The following is a 6,354-nucleotide window of genomic DNA, read 5'->3' as shown; positions in this document are numbered from 1 at the left end:
CTTCTGTGGAATTTGATTCATCATCATTGCTGTCTAAATAATGCTCCAATTCTTTATATACATTAAAAGCTGAGGGACGTAGCAAGTGATCATGCAGCTGACATTTTTCAATTATACTAACTATATGCTCTGGAGTTGTGTCTGGAATAACAGGGCGATACCCATGCCTAACTCGTTCAATAAGATCAAATGAAACATTCTTCCATGGGTTTATACCTAAGATGACCTCATAAGCTAAAAGTCCTAAAGAGTACACATCACTTGATGCTGTAGGCTGTGAGTAAATGCCATCATCACTAAACAACTCTGGGGCCATGTACGCAAGTGTCATCAGTTGCTTTATTGATACTGATTTAGAAGATGATGGAGTGACAATTTCATTGCCTAAATATGCATAATCCGTAACCTTAAAGCAGAACTGTTCGTTCTCCTCACCACATACTAGCACATTGAGGGGTTTGATGTCCCCATGTACTACACCCTTGTCATGCAAATATTGAATTCCATCTGCAACATCTGCAATTGCAGTAATTCGTAAATCCAATGGTAACAAGCTACCAAAATGCAGCTGCAAGTCAGCCAAGTTCTAACAGTAATACCATTAACAACCTTTTCACAATACTCCATTATTATGTATCCTTCTTTTGGACAGATTCCTAAGACTTTCACAACATTACTATGTGACAGCTCAAAAAGACCTTCATAAGCAGCTATCACACTGGATGCAAACCTTGAAGAATAGAATTTCAATTGCTTAACAGCAACCATATTTTCTCCCAAAAAGCCCTTGTACACTCTACTTGAACCACCATCTCCCACTTCATCTGATGTTTTGACAATTTGTCTATTTAAATTAAACCTACTCGCCCAATTGCTATCTACTAATCTTGGCAATTGTGGCACAGCAAAACTGTGTTTCCTACGTTTCTTTCTCACTGGCTCGTCTGAAAGTTCCACTATTATGAAAGATACAAGTACCAATATTGTACCACTGATGATCAATGCTTACTTTCCGCGAAACTATTAGCCAACACGTGCTCGATTTCCCTGCAGTTCAGTGTGATGCACCCTGGAGTAAGGCACTGAATGTTTCGCTAGCTACACAAAAAAGATACACGTAACTATGGTAGACTACCACTGAAAACCAATCTCCTACTTACTTTTCCACAAAACTAATCCAACATGTATTACCACGTGTTGAATTTCCCGCGATTGTGATGCACGTGATGCTTTAGTACATGGAAACAGGCGCTTGAAAGCACACCAACGACTAGTCTGGCGCCGCCCGCCCCTTCGCAAAAAGTAAGGGTCTGGTGAAATACAAATACCTAATCATTTCAAAAGGAATTCAATTAGACAGCGCACGTAATGCTTGTTACGTCAGATAATTGCACTTCAATTCGAACAAAGCATTGTGTTGCCAAGGCGATTTCTGTGTGAACGTCATTGGTATGCACTAATTGGCTAGCGCCGAATCTGGGCGCTAGAAATGATTTAGTATCTGTATTTCACCAGACCCTTACTTTATGCGAAGGAGCGGGCGGCGCCAGACTAACCAACGACATGCGTAAAGTTGAAACCTCGATTTTATATAGAGTATAATGCATATAAGGCTACTCCAAATAAATTCTCTGTTTCCCGTCCTGAACTCAAGCATATTTGCATGCCGGCGGGCAGGCGGTCCATTTCCAAAAAAACAAAGCAAAAAAAAAGGTCCACTCCCATTGTTTCATTATAAAATTGGCACAACCATAAAAAGCTGCATAAATGCTTGTTCCTTCCTTTTAAGTTGCAAAAATAACATAAAAGTAAAGATTGTATCGACCTGATATATATAGCATTGCTGGAACGTGAGCTGACACCATTTCAAGATGGCTTTACTGAGTCTCACTGTGAAAAAAGAGGAATATAAGATGGTATATCTAATGGCTTAAACTATACAAATAATCTCAGTATAGTCTTGCATTACACTAACTATCTTATACTTTAGTATAAACCCCATCTTATATTATGGGAAACAGATTATATTTTAATTTAATACACATTCTTTGTATGGCTTTGTTTGCTTAACTAAATGTGATAACTTTTTAGCTTCACCATCAGGTCTCATTATTGTCTCATTTTTAGCTTCACCATCTCATTATAAGCATCTCATGTGACTTAAGATTTTTTTTACTGTACCAAACAAAGTCATGATGATTTTACAATAAGTAGCTACACTTCTGTTAATCACTATAGCTAGCTAACTAGCTTCAGTTTGTTGTGATAATTTCATACGCACACATTTTCATATAACAAAGCATATAATACCACTAAAATTAATTATTCAATCTAAGAGCCATACAAATCTAGATTTTCTTGCACAGTTAGCACACCTGCAAAAGTTCGTAGTAATGCTTGTTTAAAATTGAAGGGGTCAGTGGTGTGCGCATGCGTATTAGGTGCAATTAAGTCGCCATCTTTGTCGCTATTGTGTTGTATTAGAGGTTGTAAATGTGAGTGATACGACGGTGTATCTCGCGGAGAGAGTGTGCGCGATCGGCGCTATCGTCCAATGAGCCACGATGATAGTTATGGACCACAACTGTACATCCCTGCTGGCTGTAGTGGTGAAGTGGCGCGGCCAAGTGGACAATTCCTTCGATGGCAGCAATCAACAACAGCTCTAGATGAGTAAGTATTAGACTAAAATGGTAGCTTGTACGATAGGTTTAGCCGTATTAAATTGTTTATTGTGTATTGTATGACAATGGCCTGCAAACGATTCAACTTTGGTGTTGCTGTGTACGTATTACATGTTTTATATCCTGTTATCTCAGCTTATGGCGGATGACGAGTGGACACAGTTCATCAGCCATCAACGGTAAGAGTATACATGGTCTGCTCTTACGATTTTGTATATTATCTCTTCAGAGGTACAGTTTCTTGTCGAACCTCTTAGTTCTACAGGCTGTCAGTGTACAACATCTGCAGTGTTAGTTTCCTTCAATGGCAGCTGCTTCCTTTAAAGAATCTGGTAGTGACCATATGCGGACAGTTTTGTTCTTTTTTCACGGAGTTGATCAACGTCATCTTCTAATTACTTACAGCTGTAAGTGCATTAAGCCTGATTGTGTTTTTATTCATTCTCTTTTCAATAGGGTAGAATTACAGACTTGGTCTCAGTTCTAGGAGATTCTTCTTATTGCTAACATCTGTAAGTAAGTACACTGAGAGTGTCCAGTATACAATTTATATTTACCTTCATTTAGGTTTGTGGAAACTGGTCTCATTTCTTCTGGGAACCGGTCTCATTTCTTCATGTTTTTCACTACTTTTTATCAACAGCTGACGGCTGCTAACTTGTCTGGTACTGTAAATGAGTTGAGTGTTTTCAAGAACCTGTTCCGTCTTGTTTGTCCTTATTTCACTGACCATGCTCGTATTGCTAACGAAAGTAAATTCACTGAGAGTATGCAAATTATATTATATTTAGTCTTGTTTCAGTTGTACTTAGTGATTACAAGATTCTTGGACTTGGTTATCAGTGTATCAGATGCTTCTTGTGAGCTTACGTAACACGTTAGCCCAACAAAGTCACATACTAAGTGCATGGCTGTTTTATGTCTGGTTAGACTTTCTGATAATACCTGTAAGTGCACCAAATAATCCAGAATATGAATTATGTTTGCCTCCATTTAGGGTTGTGAGACCTGGTCTTATTAGACTTGTCTTAGATGTACATGGATTGTCGGTCTCAATTTTAAAAGATTGTTACAAACTGTAAGTACTGTGATTGTTCAGTATACGCATTATATTTACCATCTTTAATAGAGTTGTGGGACCTAGCCGCCGTTCTACATGGTAATACTAGGTTTCCAGACAAGGTCTCAGTTTTATGAGATTCTTATTGTTGCAAACTGTAAGTCCAACAATTATCCAGAATACAAATTATATTTACCATCTTTGTATTAGAGCTGTGGGAGACGACTATCAGATTGTCACAGAGTTCTACATAGTGATGATAATACAGGTAATTTGTAATGGAACTTGTGAATTGTATTTACTGTCTTACCTGCTGCAGTTGGATAAAGACTGATAAATGACGAAATTGATTTGATACTGCCATGGCCAAGGAGACATTGATTTACTAGCTGTACTTATTGTGGTTTTAACATATTTACAGAATTAAATTCATTACAAATATAATTATGGAAATTATTTAATTAAGGTAGCCACAGATTATAGGAAAGTAAAAAAGTGCAGTAGTATAGTAGCCAATATATGGTCGAAATAGGCTTAGTATAGTCTGATAATACACCGCACTATACTAGTGATTTAATCTCTAATATATGACTGTCTTAAATGTATTCAATAAGCTTGTTATAGTAAAGTCCTAATCTAATAATATATGCTGTACTATTTCATTCCAATACTAACATAATAAGACTGTTATAGACCTTATTATTCTGAGCTTTTTTCAGTGTCTGTCAGTATTCAAGAACAACCACAAAATAATGAAAGAATACGGAATAATAGAATATTTAGAGCTGACAGTAACCAAATACGGGCTGTGGACGGAAAACAGATTTGGAGTGGCCTAATTAATCATGAACTGATTTTAAACTGTATTACTTAGTGTAGCTATAGGTCTACTAGGTGGGATTTTTTTATTCTTTATATTCTGTAATACATGCTAGTGAGCCTTTAGGTTTTCTCGCTATGTTTTTACCTTGCCATGCCCACAGTATGTTTTCTGCATGGCTCACTTTGTGGTTGCATGTTTCCCGAGGTTTCACATGTTTATTTGTTTGTGTACATTTCAGTTCTTCATCAGAAATAATTTTGATGATGGTTCTCTCTCTTGCATATAGCAATTTTTTTATATTTCACATCTTGCTGTGCTTACACCAGTGTTTATTTAACACTTCTCTGTGGTCGCATGAGACTGAGGACACATTCATGCTTTTATTGCAGACATATACATTTTCTCATTGTTCAATGATGGTATCAATTATTTACAAATTATATATAAAAGTTATACCAGAATTTCTGTGTAAATCTATCAAACCGGCTGAGTCATTGCATGTAGCTATATTCTGGGAATGCCATTCCACTAGGAACCTGTGAGAAGGCTTGTGAATACAGAGAGTCATGCAGAAACATGTTACAGTAGCTGAAATGTGAAGAATGCAGAAAACTCCCAGACCCAGTGGTGTCCCCACAACATGTAGTCTAGTATGTATCTAAGGTAAGGTGGAATCTATTTGCTGAGGGAAATTAATGAATGTCAGTATGATTCACAGGTACATCATGTAAGTGTTGTAGATGGTATTGGTATACCCACAGGTGTTACGAGTGACAGCTGCAGATCTATATTAGGCCAAAGGGGTAGCTATACTCCTGCATGCATGGGTATGCAAATCAGATTCTTTAAAATTTTGCAACTTTAAAGTAGCTATGATCTTCTAGTTTCAATATATCATTGGCCAACCAAGAGAGTTCAGCAAAATAGTAACACTATAATAGTCTAGTGTTGTCCTGATCATATACTTACTATGCACAACCTAGCAGCTCTAGGTCTTCTCTGCAACATTTTTGAAGAGTCCATATCATGGAGGCCTATTCTATTATAGGACACATGTAGCACTGATGTCTTAAAGCAATGTTCTTTGATATGACATGAGCAGGGTCACAAATATGATTCAAGAATGCTAGAGCTGCATAAGCTTTTGATTTAATGTGTCCTTTCTGAGTTACAATAGTAGTTATAGTTAGAATTGCTATTATAGGGCTAACACCTCATAAACTCAATTGTGATAATTGGTTTATGCTTTCCCTGATACATGTTGGTTATCATAAACAATTTTGGCTCAAGATAAATAATTATTAATGCTTGCCGAGAATGCATGAAGAGCCTTACTGCATAATGATATTGACCTATAATTGCTAGAGCTAAAATGAATATTCTAAATGCCTATGAAATGAGTAGTTGTAAAAATAACAAATACTGATTCGAATATTCTAAATATGTTTTATTCACAAACACTTGTGATTATGTTTTTGTAGGAAATGAAACTGTACTTCATTTGTGCTGATCTATTGGTACAACTACTATAAGCCCCATATATTTCATCGAAGTTTTAGTCTATTAGCTATATTGATAAGAATTATTAATTATTCAAAAGAGCTTTTGCTTTACCATTGTAAAGTATGTCTATAGAATATTGAATCTGCTCACATAGCATTGAATATTTGATTTAGAATTTAGAATGAATAACGAACTATTTGAATGGTTTGTTTTAGCCCTAATAACTATTATAGGTAATGATCTATCACCTTTTCTGAGCAGCTTTCCAGTCAGAGTCTGCACAT

At 36.4% G+C, this 6,354-nt stretch overlaps 1 long non-coding RNA gene across 3 annotated transcripts; it reads left to right on the top strand.

Annotated features, from left to right (window-relative positions):
- Positions 1-2,080: 2,080 nt before the first annotated feature.
- On the top strand, positions 2,081-4,188 carry LOC136257777 (uncharacterized). 3 transcript variants are annotated; one of them, XR_010702157.1, is made up of 10 exons: positions 2,081-2,673; positions 2,820-2,863; positions 2,914-3,091; positions 3,141-3,200; positions 3,252-3,436; positions 3,487-3,631; positions 3,682-3,762; positions 3,814-3,901; positions 3,955-4,012; positions 4,064-4,188. It is a non-coding gene; the product is annotated as an uncharacterized lncRNA (long non-coding RNA). The 3 variants fall into 3 exon arrangements; XR_010702158.1 differs by having other exon boundaries at positions 2,082-2,673; positions 3,141-3,196; positions 3,328-3,436; XR_010702156.1 differs by having other exon boundaries at positions 2,082-2,673; positions 3,141-3,196.
- The last annotated feature ends 2,166 nt before the right edge of the window (positions 4,189-6,354 follow it).

This window comes from Dysidea avara, chromosome 6 (assembly GCF_963678975.1).
Source record: "Dysidea avara chromosome 6, odDysAvar1.4, whole genome shotgun sequence".
NCBI lineage: Eukaryota > Metazoa > Porifera > Demospongiae > Dictyoceratida > Dysideidae > Dysidea > Dysidea avara.
The sequence above is the reverse complement of the archived record's forward strand: the minus strand, read 5'-3'. Positions and strand labels throughout refer to the sequence as shown.